Raw genomic sequence first — 15139 nt, forward strand, 5'->3', positions numbered from 1 at the left:
CAGAAAGATTGCTGGTTCCATTCCCAGTCAGGGCACATGCCTAGGTTGCATGCAGGCCAGGTCCCCAGTTTGGGGAGCGCAAGAGGCCGGATGCTTGCCTGACCTTGGCTGGCATGTAAGGAATCTGCGGGAGAAAAAAAAGTAAACAATGGTGAGAAGCCTACTTGCCCTGGGGACATATATGGATTCCTGGTGACCTAATACCTGTGTTTTCGTGAGCCACGGGAGTGAGGGACCCTGAGCCTGAAAAGAGTAGAAAGTAAAATCAGAGATCAAGCTTTAGCCTTGCCAAGCCCCAAACCATTCATACTCATATCCTCAGTTAGCAGTGGACAAACTAAAAAAGAAGAAAACAAACAAACAAAAAAACAAAACCCCGCCAAACTAGGGGGACAGTGGGGCCTATCTTATCTTAGCCTTGGATCAAAGTAAAGTAAAAAATAAACAAGAAACTGTCTCTCCTGAGAATCCGGCACCCCACACCTCCACTCATACATATTTACTTAGAGACGTAGTCAATTTACCTGTTTCAACTCCAAGATGAAAATCTGAAGTGTTTCTGGATTATTAGGACCTATAGGCACCTGGGAGAAGTGAACCCAAACTCTCTCTTGAAGCATGCCCTTCACCCCAGACCACAAGGATTTCCCGCCAAGTTTCAGGTACCATGTCTCACAAGGTTTTCTAAAAGTCTCTAGCCACACAAGAAAACAAATCCCACAAGTAGAAGCAACCAACCTCAGGATCATACCCCTAAAGATCAGAGACATTGTTATCAGCTACCTAATATAATTTAATTATGTTTCAAGTTAAAATAAATTGAAGAGGGAATTTAAAAGTACCACCGAGGAAAAAGTTATCAGTTAAGTAGATTGCCTTCCCTACTGTGAGTAGGCCTCCAGTGCCCTGAGGCCCTGAACAGAACAAAAGGTGGAGGAAGAAGGAATTCATCCCTTTTCCTTTCTGCTTGCTTGAGTTGGGACGTCTGGCCCTCGCACCCTGGTTCTCAGACTTTTGCACTGAATTACATCACCAAGTAGGTTTCCTGAGTCTCCAGCTTGTCAGCAACAGATTGTGGGACTTCTCAGTCATACATATGTATACGTACACATCTGGAGAAACCTGATTAGTAGAATGCATGACAGCATCAGCGAATCCACATACCACTTAATGCCGCACACTGTTAATGCAGAGTGTGTTTCTTAAGCTGCAACTCTTGCTGGCAAAAACCCTACCCAAGTAGGAGGATTTGTCATATAAATAAATATAAACAAATATATATATCCATCAAGATTCTTAACTGCAACAAAAAAAACCTGGGTGTTTTAAGCCAAAAAAATATTAAAAAGATATTAACTAGCTCATAGAATCAAGGGGAAGACTGAAGAGAAGGATTCTGAAGTTGCAGAACTGGTCTGTTGATAAGCCATGGCTGTGAAGGTCTAGACACGTGGCTTGTGCCACCGGTACCACTAGCAACGAATGCGAACTGATCACCACCCTTGCAGTCACTGCTTTTCCCGGAATTGGTCTCCCTGAAACCAGTTTGTCTAGCTAGCTCTCAGGCAGGTGTGCATGACTGGCAGAGCCCAGTCCACACACTAGTGCTATAGCAACAAGCATGAGAAGGGACATGTTTAGCACTTCCAGCTTTTGCAGAGGACTATAGGCCCTATACCTCAGATTCATAACCTGAGGGAATTCGCTAAATGCAAGCTAGGGAGTTCCAATACTGGGGACCTCAAAGAAATATCCAGTGTCCACTCTACCCTTATCCTTCAAGACATCCCTGCCAGGGGCATCAGCTTTTGACTGATGCCAGTATACCTCGCAGAGCCTTCTTCAAACAAGACACAAATTGTAGTGACCTGTACTTAGAGCTGGTTATTGAAAGAGGGTCGATTTAAGTCAAGCACAAACTACCATCAAGAAATCCTCTGCCACACCAGAAAACTGGGAAATTAGCAAGCTGCTGTCCAAACTATTTGCTCCAAGAACACACTACCTTAGCCAAGATCTGGGAAACAGGAAGCCACTGCCAGGGCTGTTGGCTCCAGAAGCATGACATCCTACATCCTCTTGTGCTGCCTCATTTCTCTCCCACTTAGCTCAGTTCCAGATTCAAGCCCCCCAGGGAACTGAAAACACATCTGGAGACATAGCTGCAAAGAGGTCTAGGACAGGCAGTTTTGGCTGGAAAGCTGAACCAGGGTGTATAAGGAGGCAAGATAGGAGTGGATTGGTACAGATGTTGAGCAAGCTATCTACCCTGTCTGCTTCAGGTATTAGCCATTTCACCTTATTCAACCTCTGAATGCAACAGTAAAAAAAATTTACATACATAAATAGAGAGTAAAGTTTTCATTCACTCTCCAAGAAAGAAAAGGGGCGGGGTGTGGAGATATATACCGGCATCAAGGGGTGGGGGCTTTGAGCTTTTACTGAATGATAATTGGATTAAACGAGGGTGGAGAAGGCTGTTGTGAGGCCCCTGTGCTGTGGAGGGTGTTGCAGGATGAGGCTGCAGTTTGTTCCAATGTTATCTTCTGCCTGGGGCTGTAGGGAGCAGATAATCATGTTCTGTACTTCCTTTCCAGTAATTTTCAGTCTGATTCCCGGCCCTGAAGGTGACTGAGAAGGACACTGGTTGCAGAGTCCAGAGAGACGGAGAAGGATTAGAATCTTCTCTCTAAACCTCACAGGGACAGGGTTAGGGGTTTGGCCCAGGTCGAGATTCCACTGCCCACTGCTACCCTAGTCGCAAGTCTCAGGAGACCGGAAGAAAGGGAGAAATAGAGAATGTCCCCATATGGGCCATCAAAATATTAGGGTGGTTGGTGACATGGGCTGTGAAAGAATTCACGAAGAGAAGAAAGTGTAAAGATTTTATTCACTCTCCAAGAAGTGAGAGGGACACAGTGTGGAGAGGTACACCAGCCTTAAAAAATATTTTGTAATAGGCAATGCATTGACATTGTAAAAAACTGCAGCCACCACCACCAGTAGACAATGTAAAGTAAATCTCTTACTCACTTCTGTCCTCCAATCCCCTAGTTTTCCTTGCAAGAATCATTAACTTTTACCAGTTTCCAGTTTATTATTCCAAAGATAATCTATGCATATGTGTATATATCCCTCCCATTTTTTACATATATGTACAGCATGAAATACACACCCTTTTTCTTTCCCAGTCTACTTTTAAGAGCAGTGAGAGAAGAATCCCAGAGAACCTAATACTAGGTAAGGACAGCCCGACAGCAATGAGAATTCCATTTCTTTTTCACACAGTCTTTGCTTTTTAAAAAATCTTTAGCCCTGGCTGGTGCGGCTCAGGGGACTGATGTGGCCTGTAAAGCAAGGAGTCAGGCCAGCTGAGGGCTTGTGAGAGGCAGCCAATCAATATGTACCTCACACATAGATGTTTCTCTCCCTCCTTCCCCCTCCTTTCCCATCTTTCTAAAAATAAATAAGTAAAATATGTATTTTATTTATTTCTTATAAAATATTGCAAATATTTAAATAATACAAAAATGAAAAGAATAAAAAAGTAAGTCTTCCTCAAGCTCATTTTCAAAAGTAATAACTATAAACAGTTTGCGTGTCCATTTATTTATATCTATCTACCTGTGTGTATATGAGGTCTGTCCATAAAATATCCAACCATTTAATATGAAACATAGAGATATTTATTGAAGAAGATACAAGATACAAGAAACATTGTACATCGGATAATGACACCTCAGTCCCCTTGAAAGTAGGCACCTTGGGACCTCACACAGTTCTCTCAATCACCATCAACTGCCCTGTCACATTTTCCTGAATCTCATTGACAGTCTGAAATCTCTTCCCTTTCAAAGGTGATTTTAGTTTTTGGAAAAGCCAGAAGTCTCAGGGCATGAAATCTGGGCTGTAGGGGAATTGAGTTACTTGGGTGATTTGATGTTTTGCCAAAAAACTGCGCCAGACGTGATGCATGAGTAGGCATGTTGTGATGACGCTGCCAATCAGCAGTTGCCCATAGCTGCAGACTTCTGAATCATCCAAATAGTTTCCACAGAGGAATCTTCAAGCTTAACACAAAATGTGATGCAAACTCATTGCTTTCCTCACTCCGTCCTTTTGAATGTGATGACCATACATGCTCACTCAAGGGCAGTTACCGCCCCCACTGACTAGGACAATGAAATTGTCATTGTTCATGCATGTGCATTCCAGTCCTCTCTCCTTGGATGCCAAGTTATGTTGATGTTGCACAAACCAACTCTCATTATACTAACAATGGCTGAACTTTTTCTGGACAGACCTCACTCATATATGTGTATTTTTTTCAGAATTTATTTAAAATTAAATTTATTGGGATAACATTGGTTAATAGCATTATATAATTATATGTGTATAGTTATTATGGCTTTGAAGTCCTTCCTTCCCTGGCTGGTGTAGCTCAATGGATTGAGCACGGGCTGCGAACCAAAGTGTCGCAGGTTTGATTCCCAGTCAGGGCACATGCCTGGGTTGCAGGCCATGACCCCCAGCAACCGCATATTGATGTTTCTCTCTCTCTCTCTATCTCCCTCCCTTCCCTCTCTAAAACTAAATAAATAACAATCTTTTAAAAATTAAAAAAAAAGAATTAAGAAGATTTAAAAAAGAAGAAAAAAACTAATCCTTCCTTAACATTGTGCCAAATTCTTCACTGACTAGAGCGTTGACTACAAGTTTGTCTCCTAGCCTTGTAAGGTGTTCTTAATTAATCCCTTCAATCTTGGGTCTCTACTGAGATTCCTCAAACCAAACAAACAAGTCTGACCTCAATGTGCACTTGCTGTTCCTCAATGGTAGACCCTTGACATTCAAGCTCCTAGTTTCTCTCTTGAATTCTGCCAAAAATCTCCAGGCAACTTCTGCAACTCTGCATGTATTCCCTACCAGGGGTGTCCAACCCACGACCCACGGGCCACATGCAGCCCAAGATGACTATGAATGTAGTACAACACAAACTCATGAATTTACTTAAAACCTTTTATTTACTCATCAGTTTTCAATAGTGTCTGTGTATTTAATGTGTGGTACAAGACAACCCTTCCTCCAGTGTGGCCCAGAGATGCCCAAAGGTTGGACACCCCTGCCTATGCAGTGGAATCCTGATTTTGTCCTCCCAGACTTCTCCTGTTGGGGACCAATTTGTGTGGCATCGGAGACTGTAGCCCCACTAGAGCAAGACCTTGAAAGAGGCCTGTAAATCTTGACCGGAACACTGGGAATGCCGGAGGCAGCCATGACCTAATGCTAGCACTGAGGGTTCCTGTGGGAAATCAGGCCTGAGGAATGCATTGTACCCTTTGAAGCCTGCTTTGCTTTGAATAGCCCTGTTGGTATAAACCAGATAAGCATAAGGAATGAACTCCTTATCTCATGAAACGCCCCTTAAAGGCCATCTGGCCTCAGAATGTCTAACAGACCCTGACCTGAGGCAGATCTCTGTGTTTCCTCATTTGTTATCTATAGATAATATCTGTTTTCTATTAACTTTGAGCATTGATTGATGAGCTATGCGTGCATGCTATATACTGCTGCACATACCAATCCCAATAAAAGCCATTTCAGAGAAAGACACGGCATTCTCCACTAGAGGGAATCGCCACCCCTTTTCCCCCCGCCAGAACAACAGATTATGTCCAGGATGACTCATTCTCACCCATGGCAGCCGGGAGAGTTCTGTGGGATGGGTTATCCCTCACTTCCCTCTCTTCTAATCACAGATCTGTGATTTCCCTGGGACACAGGAATGGAGCATAATCCAAAACTGGTTAATCAGCTTTTTCCCTGAGATTTTTCAGAATAGAATTGGGAGAAAGATGCTCCTTTCCTTTCTGGTTAAAAATACTGTAATGTGATTAGCCCTGACCGAGTTGCTCATTCGGTTATAGTGTTGTCTTAATGCACCAAGGTTGTGGTTTCAATCCTTGGTCAGGGCACATATTAAGAATTAACCAATGCATACATAAATAAATGGAACAACAAATCAATATTTCCTCTCTCTCTTCTTCCCTCCTCTCTCTACATTAAATTTTATATTTTTTAATATATTGTGGTTATGTGAGTCTGGAACTGCTGACCACCACAGACCCACCTTCATGGTGAAGTCAGATTTTGTTTCCATGGCAATTTGACCATGTATTACAATTCTCTAACTTGTTGCAATTTAATTCACATAACAGAGATAAAGGCCAGTAACATTCTTTATTATACAACAGGCAATGCTCTAGATTCTCTTCAGATCAAATAAATCTTTCGCCTTTTTACAACAAGGAATAATCACCCTTTTGACACATTCACAGGTTCTGAGAACTAGGAAATAAATATCTTTGGGTGTTGTTATTTCATCTACCACATAGGATAACAGTGGAACACACCTTGTATGACTGTTGTAAGCATTAACAGAGTTAGCACGTGTAAAACTTGTGCATAGATAGCTCTCAATAAATGTTGACTATTATTTTTATTATTATTCATTTCTATAATGCACCTTGTAGTTTTGGGGCCATGTCATGCCTGAATACCCTTCTTATTTTGAAGGAAGGTCCTGTTTATGAGTCTCAGGTTAGGGAGAAGCCCAGCTCATTTTACTGAAGTTTAAAGAGAAACACATATTTGCCCTATCGTCTAGGCCAGCGATTTTGAAACTTTTTCATCTCATGGCACACATAAACCAATTACTAAAATTCTGTGGCACACCAAAAATATGTATTTTTACCAATCTGACAAAAAATAGATATGTTTGATTATTTACAAGAAATAGTAATTACCTACCCTTTTTGCTCCAAAGTGACTTTTTAAAATCAGGTGCCTATACTTATACATAAGGATTTGTGGTACCAAGAATTAATCAAACAGACACAACCTTATTATGTGATATGACCAATAAGATGCAACTTGATTATATCACCTATATAGTTATTGTTCAAAGCAGGACATTCACACCGGACAGCTATTGTTGTGTTGGCTGTTATTTTTTATTTGACAGGCAAAGGGGAAAGATGTCAGTGTCCCTGATTAAACAGTGAGGTATGGCATGTTTTAAGAATTCTTGAAGCCCTGGCTGGCGTAGCTCAATGGATTGAGCGTGGGCTGTGAACCAAAGCATCATAGGTTCGATTCCCAGACAGGGCATATGCCTGGGTTGCAGGCCACGGCTCCCAGAAACTGCACATTGATGTTTCTCTCTCTCTCTCTCTTTCTCCCTCCCTTCCCTCTCTAAATATAAATAAATAAAATCTTTAAAAAAAAAAGAATTCTTGAGGCACACCAGTTAAAATTAACTGATCTAGGCAATGGGCCAATACCCAAGGCTTGGCTAATAAAATTCCCGGCAACACCAGCATCTTAAAAAGACTCAGTTTGAGATTATTAAGGGCTGGGGCAATGGTGTCAAGAGTCCAGCAGCAGCAAATTTTCAGTGGCGGTGTCATGGTTATACTTTTCTTGTTGTGAGAGATGATTAAAGTTAACAAGCTTCTTTTGGCCAAATGGCTTTCTGTTCATTTTCCAAGACTGTTTCTCCTATTTTCTCCTCCTTTCTGTGAGGTGCTTAATATCCTTCTGGTAAATTCCTTTTCTGCCTAAGTTAGCTACTTTTGGCTTCTATTGTTGCAACTAACAGTCCTGATTGGCATTTTATGGGAATTCTAGTGGGTCTGCTGTTTGTGGAACTTAGTTAACTGTGATTGTTTGACTCCCAGATGATGTGCCCCCTGAAGGTGAGAGAGACACTGAGTACTTGATTAGAACAATTTCGCAAGCTGGAACATGTAAGAGAGAGTTAATTAATGACTTTATGTCCGTACAGCAAGAAAGGGAAAATTCTAGGTTAGTTTTCCCAATTCCAAACAAAATTTAAAATCCAGAACAATCAGGAAATGTGGCAAGAAGACTTTCTGCCTCCACCCAGCACTCTGGCCCTATTGAACACCTGGTTCAACATGTACTGATTTTCCACAGATGGTAAAGGGACACCTGGATATCCACATGCAAATGAAATTGAACTTCCACCATAATTGATGAAAGAAAAAATAGATAAGTTGTGCTACCTCAAAGTTTAAAATGTTAAGCCATAAATAAACACCACAAAAAAAGTAAAAAGGTAACTGACAAAATGAGAGAAAATATTTGCAGAATCATATAACTGATAAAGGACATGTCCGTGGTATATAAAGAACTCTTACAACTCAATACCAAAGACATATAGCTCAACCACAAACTAGGTAAAAGATTTGAATAACATTTCTCCAAAGAAGATATATGTGTCCAATAAGTACATGAAAAGATGTTCAGTATCATTCATCACTGGTCATTAGAAAAATGCAAATCAAAACAATAGTGAGATATCACTTTACAGATATGTGATATCTGCTTGACCTCTGGGGAGGCAAGGGGAGAAAGGACACTGAATTCAACCAATGATAAATGGCCAACCAATGGCCAATAACTCAATCAATTGTGCTGACATAATGAAACCCCAGTAAAAACTCTGGACCCTGAAGCTTGGTAAAGCTTCCTGGTTGACAAACACACGGATGTGCGGGGAGAGTGACGTGCCCTGACTACGCAGGGAGAAGGCCTGGGAGCTGTGCATTTGGGACCCTACCAGACCCTGCTTTCTTTGTCTCTTCGTTTCGCTGGATCCTGACTTGTATTCTTCATAATAAACTGTAACTGTAGATATAGCAGTTTCCTGAATTGTGTGAGCTATTCTACTGAATTACTGAGCCTAAGCAGGTTGTAAGAACCCCCCAATTTATGGCCAGTTTGTCAGAAGTGCAAGTAACCTGGGAATGACTGAAGTGAGGGCAGCTTGGTTGGGGACCATGCTCTTTAATTTATGGGTTCTGCACTAACTCCGCATGATTAGTGCCAGACTTTTATTGTGGTACACTAGCTGGCTTCAGAATATTACCTTATGCGGCAAAAGATATAATGAAGTTAAGGGTTTTGAAACGGGGAGTTACCCTGGATAATTTAGGTGAGCCCTAAATCCAATCACATATCCTTTCACTAGAGAGTTAGAGAGAAATTTGACACACAAGAGGAAAAAAGCAGTGTAACCATAGAGGCAGAGACTGGACTGACTAATACAGCCATAAGCTCAGGAATGCTGGTAGCCACAAGAGCTGGAAGAGGTAATGAACAGGTCTAACCCTAGAATCAGATGGACAATAGCCAACACCTTGATTGTGATCCACTGAAACTGACTGTGGACTTCAGATTTCTAGAATTGTGAGAGAACACATTCCTGTGGTTTCCGGCCACCAAGTTTGTGGTCATTTGTTACTGCAACCTCAGGAAACTAATACATCCACCTACTGTTGAAACTGAGGCCCAATGAGGTGAAGAAACTTTCCCAAAGTCCTCCAACGAAGCCAGATTCATATCCAGAGTATCTGGTTCTGGATCCAGGGCCTATGCTCCTAAGGTCCGCATTATTTACAGAAAGCAGATTCTTATCGCTCACCATGTTGCTGCGGTTGCCACATTCATTTTTTCACAACTTCTGAAGGTCTGCTCCTCCCAGCCCCACTCCTGGTGCTGATTTCTACATTATAAACTCTTTGAGGCTAAAGGAAACAAAGGCGTCCCCAGCTTGCCTCAGGAAATAGAGGTTCATTGTTGTTAAGATACATAGATAAGAAATATAATAACCATCTCAGGCTGTACAACCAGACTTTGTGGAACTGAACCCTTCTTCTTTGCCATTTAAGATATAATAACAGATTCCCAGCCAGGGTACATTCCTGGGTTGCAGGCCATAACCCCCAGCAACGGCACATTGATGTTTCTCTCTCTCTCTCTCTCTATCTCCCTCCCTTCCCTCTCTAAAAATAAATACATAAATAAAATATTTTTTTTAAAAAAGATATAATAACAGTTCTAATGACTGAAAAATAACTCCAGTCGTCACTCACCTCCCCCACCCACAGGTAGCCACCCGTTGCTTCCTGTCCAAATCACTCCCCCGTCCTGATGCAGGTCACCTCTGTCCTTGACCCTCCTTCTCCTTACTGCATCCACTGATGACTTCTCTCTTTATTCTCTTTACAGCTTCCTCTTGATTTCTTCTTTTTCCCAGATGCCATTACCTCCTGGCTTTTGCTTAGGGCCCTTTATTTCTGTCTCTACTAGTTCCGCTTATAGACAAATGCCTAAAAAAGGGATACGTCTAGGTTAGTGAAGTGCTAGTTGATACAGTGCCCTTATTGGTCAGAGTTATCATTCTAGACCATTGTATAGTGTTTAGATTCCACTCAATATTTTCAAAACATTTATGTAATTTTTAAATGATATTGCAATATGTTGGAAATCCTATCTTTTGCAATATTTAATATTAGAATGAAAGAACTTTAATGTCATCTTAAACAAATGCACAGGAGTACACAGTTTTTCAAAATTGTCTTAGAGGCTATGCAAGCAAAAACAGTTGGCTCGTTGCCCAAATTCTTTCTTTATCAGAGTCTTACAGCAAATAATGGGAAGAAAGTTTATAAGTTGAAAAATAAAGGAAAACCAACTGAATACAAGTGCCTGCATTGAGAAAAACTTTCTGACTCTATTCATAATAAGATCTGTATTAAGCACTCTGGCTGGTGTGGCTCAGCGGGTTGGGCATCAGCCTGCAAACCAAAAGGTCGCTGGTTCAATTCTTGGTCAGGGGCACATGCCTGGGTTGTGGGCCAGGTCCCTGGTTGGTGGTGTGTGAGAGACAACTGATCAATGTTTCTCTCACACATCCATGTCTCTCTTCCTCCCTCTTTCTCTCTCTCTCTAAAAATTAATAAAACCTTTAAAAAAGATCTGTGCTAAGCATTTGAGATACATTATCTCAGTTAATTTTGATGATTAACCTCTGATGTAGGTTCATTTTACAGGTGGGCAAACTAAGGCTCAGAGAGGTGGTGACTGACCTAGGTTTACACAAAGTAGTCAATAACAGAGCTGGGATTTGAACACATCTCTGCCTGATACCCCCCTCCCACCCCTGCCCTGCTCTGTGTTTTAACCATATCATTGCCAAACAGTAGAGAGAAGAGAGGTCTCCATTAGCGGCTGTCTCTGGGAATGGTAGCAGCTGCACCAACAACATCCAGGCGCAGTGGCAGTCAGAGCCCCACCAGCAGAAAAGAGATGGAGGAGCAGCTCAGGGCAGGACAGCAAGAAGACCCAAAGCACTGTGGTACCTGTGGCCCAGACTCACAGGTTCTGTAACCCAACAAAGGAAACCAGAGTGACCTCTGGTGGCTTAAGAAGTCACCATTCTCATGCCATACTGAAAGCTAGCAAGGGAGGCTTCTGCTGTACTCTCTGAGGGCAGGGGGGACAAACAGTTGTTATCAGATGATTATTCCCCACTTCGTTCTGTGCTCCCTTGTATTTGTCATCTTCAACCAACTGTCTACTGAACCCCATTTCAAAAGTAACAGTACAGTGACTAAACTGGTGGACTCTGGGCCTAGATCTTTATTATTATTATTATTATTGTTGTTGTTGTTGATTTGAGAGAGAGCCATGAATTTATCGTTCCACTTATTTATGTATTTGTTGATTCTTGCACGTGCCCTGACCTGGGATTGAACCTGAAACCTTGGTGTATCCAAAAGATGCTCTAAACAATTGAGCTACACAGCCAGAGCCTTGGACCTAGAATTTTTGAATCCTTGCCCTTACCCCTTACTAGTTGTGCAATCTTAATCAATTACATAAACTTTCCATACTTTAGTTTCTTTTTAAAAATCCTACTATGTAAATTTGCATGCTTCTCATCCATTACTTTTAATAGCTACATTAAATGTACCATACTTTTTTCAATGACTGCTTGAATGAAGAATATTCTCTTTGTTTTTTAAGATTTTATTTATTTATTTTTAGAGAAGGGAAGGGAGGGAGAAAGAGAGAGAGCGAAACATCAATGTGCGGTTGCTGGGGGCCGTGGCCTGCAACCCAGGCATGTGCCCTGACTGGGAATCAAACCTGTGATACTTTGGTTTGTAGGTCCATGCTCAGTCCACTGAGCCATACCAGCCAGGGCTCACATGAAACTTCTGGATGAGTTTTTACCACTTTTCTCCAAACTTCCACTCCAATTCCTAGATTTTGCTTAGATAATTTGGTACTCTTTGTTTCAGGCTATAATTGGAATTTCCTTTGCAGTATGTTTCCTCCATCTCAATAATCATTTTTTTACCCCTTACATTACACAGTTCCAGATAATTTATTAATATCCTAATATCCAATGGACATATAATATATATTTCCAAGTAATCTATCAGTATCAAATGAATATCCAATTGATATTGATAGACTACATATATATAGTATATGTGTTTATGTATAACTAATTTTCTTTGTTACCTTATGTATTTTATTTTATTATCTGTAAAATTTTTTAAATTTATTTATTTTTAGAGAGAGGAGAAGGGTGGGAGAAAGAGAGAAAGAGAAACATCAATGTGAGAGAGATATGTTGATTGGCTGCCTCTGGTATGCACCCTACTGGGGACCAAATGCACAACCTAGGCATGCGCTCTGACAGGGAGTTGAACTGGCAATCTTTCCCTTTGCAGAATGACGCCCAACCAACTGAGCCACACCAGTCAGGGCTGTTTTTATTTTATTTTATTTTATTTTATTTTATTTTATTTTATTTTATTTTATTTTATACACTTTAAAACATTCAGAGAAAGGCACACAAAAAGACTAAGAACTCCTACCCTAGATAACCCCAGCTGCCCCTACAACATTCATTACCATTTCTATTCCAATGACTTTCCTAATTTTGTTCTCCAATCAGACTTCTCCTGAATTCCAGGTCCACATATTTATACATGCACACACCTCCCATTTGAGAACCCCAAGTAATACTTTAAAGGAACCCCCAACTCAACATGTCCAAAATCATGCTCATAAATTCCTCCCCCGTCTGGTCTTTGTCTGATGAAAACTTTTCAGAAAGTGGCTCTGAAAAAGCCAGAAGCCAAGGAGTCTTGAGTCTTGAGTCTTTCACCTCTCTCACTCCCGCACTTAACCCTCACCACCATCTGTTACTTCATCTTCCAAACCTTGCTCTTGTCAGGGCACTTCCCCCATAGCTTGGAGATCACTGGTGACTTTACCTGTTTTAGTGGAATGGGAGGGGTAGAAATCAGATGGGTGTGGTTTGGTAGGTGGTGGGCAGGAAGTAGGCAAAAGGAGATAGGAAATGTAGACAACTCCTTTGGAAACTTTAGGCAAAGAATTCTGGAAGATTTTGTAAGATGGTACCCTTCTTTCCTTTCATTCCCAGCCCCATGTTTAGCCCATTGATGGCCATGGGTCAGGCAACTGCTGGCCCCAGTAAATAGACAGAACCTCAGACCTATTGCTGAGCTTTCCCAGGGTGAACTATCATAAAAACACCCACGGATGGTGATATGAAAGAATCTGTGTATGCCAGGAAGTAGGAGGTTCCTTGTAATATAAAACTAATTCTACAATTCGTGCATCTGCACAGACACAATAATCTTTTTACTGATCTCCCCGATCCATCCCTGCTCTTTCAACCAGTTCTCTACGCAGCAGCCAGGAATCTTTTCAAATGTAAATCTGATCATTTTAATTAAGCTCTTTGGTTTCCACCTTAACTCCTGAAGTGGCTTCCCACTGCTCTTAACATAAAGGTAAAAAAACCTTTTGGCAGCCTACACGGTTTTAAATGATTAGGCTCCTGCCTTTGTCATCAGTTTTTTCTCCCCCGACTGCATTCATGTTCTGTACCACAGTGACTTTAGACTTCTTTTGATTCTTTGAACACATTAAGGTCTCTTCTGTCTCTGGCTTTGGGTGTGCTCTCCCGTCTGCTTGGGATGTCCTCACCCTCTCTTTTCTTATTTAGTTAACTCAGATGTGACTTCTTCAGGGAAGTCTTCATTGTTTTCCCCTTTAGAGTACTTGTCACAGTTTATAACTGTATACTAGCTGTTGTGATTATTTGATAAATGTCTGTCACCTCTAACAGACTGGAAGCCCTGGCAGGCAGGAACAATGTCTCTTTTCATATCCTAGTATCCTCAACCATGATAGTCTAGTGCCTGGCACATGAAAGGTACTTAATAACGCGTGTATGTGTACACATGTATATGACTGGCAAAGTGTCTGGACATGCAGAGGAAAGCAGACCTGGACTGAAGTGACTTCATAAGGAGACACTACAGTCAGTGGTCGTCAGAGCAGCCCATCTGCTTCCCTCAAAGCACCTCCCTGGTTGGGCTGCTGTCAACTGCAATTTATAATAGGATTTACCACCCACTTGTTTGTTTTCTGAATCATCTGAATCCACCCTCATTCAGCAATGCGGACTATCAGCTTTCAGGGACAGAGAGAACAACCTTGAACTAATTACCATTTATTCCTGCTACCAATATTTATTCTGTGCCTACCCCTACTGCATTCAAATACTGTTCAGAGGATGGGGAACCACAAATGAATGAGGCCTGATTATTATTTTCAAGGAATTTCTAATTTAGAAGTAGAGTCAGATTTGTAAACAAATTACAACTTCCTGTTTTAAAACACTAATATTATAAGGCATACTCAAACTTTTAAATGACCACAAAGAAGAGAATAACCATCAAAGCATTTAGCAACACCCTAGCGAGAAGTGTTATTAGAATGATGACCCAAGGGACATACTTTTAAAACCTTCTAGGGTCTAAGTTTGAAACAGTTTACATCACAAGAAAACAATTTCCTTAGACTGCATGAGACATGCCCCTTAAAAAAAAAACCCCATCAATCCTAGTTCTGTAGATCAGTTGGTTAGACCATTGTCCCAATACACCAAGGTTGTTGGTTTGATCCCTGATCAGGACACATACTAGAAGCAACCAATAAATGCATGAATAAGTGGGACAACAAATTGATGTTCTTCTCTTTTCCTCCCCCCTAAAATCAATAAATTAAAAATTTTTGAATGATTTATTAAAAATAACCATAACTAGGTTGCTATTTATATCCCTGGTTTTTATTAAACTAAAATAAATAGCTATATGAATTTTGCTTTTGCATTTCTTGTCCAAATCTTCTTGCCCTGGCTCTTGTGGCTCAGTGGATTGAG

Source organism: Phyllostomus discolor, chromosome 5 (genome assembly GCF_004126475.2).
Source record: "Phyllostomus discolor isolate MPI-MPIP mPhyDis1 chromosome 5, mPhyDis1.pri.v3, whole genome shotgun sequence".
NCBI classification, from domain to species: domain Eukaryota; kingdom Metazoa; phylum Chordata; class Mammalia; order Chiroptera; family Phyllostomidae; genus Phyllostomus; species Phyllostomus discolor.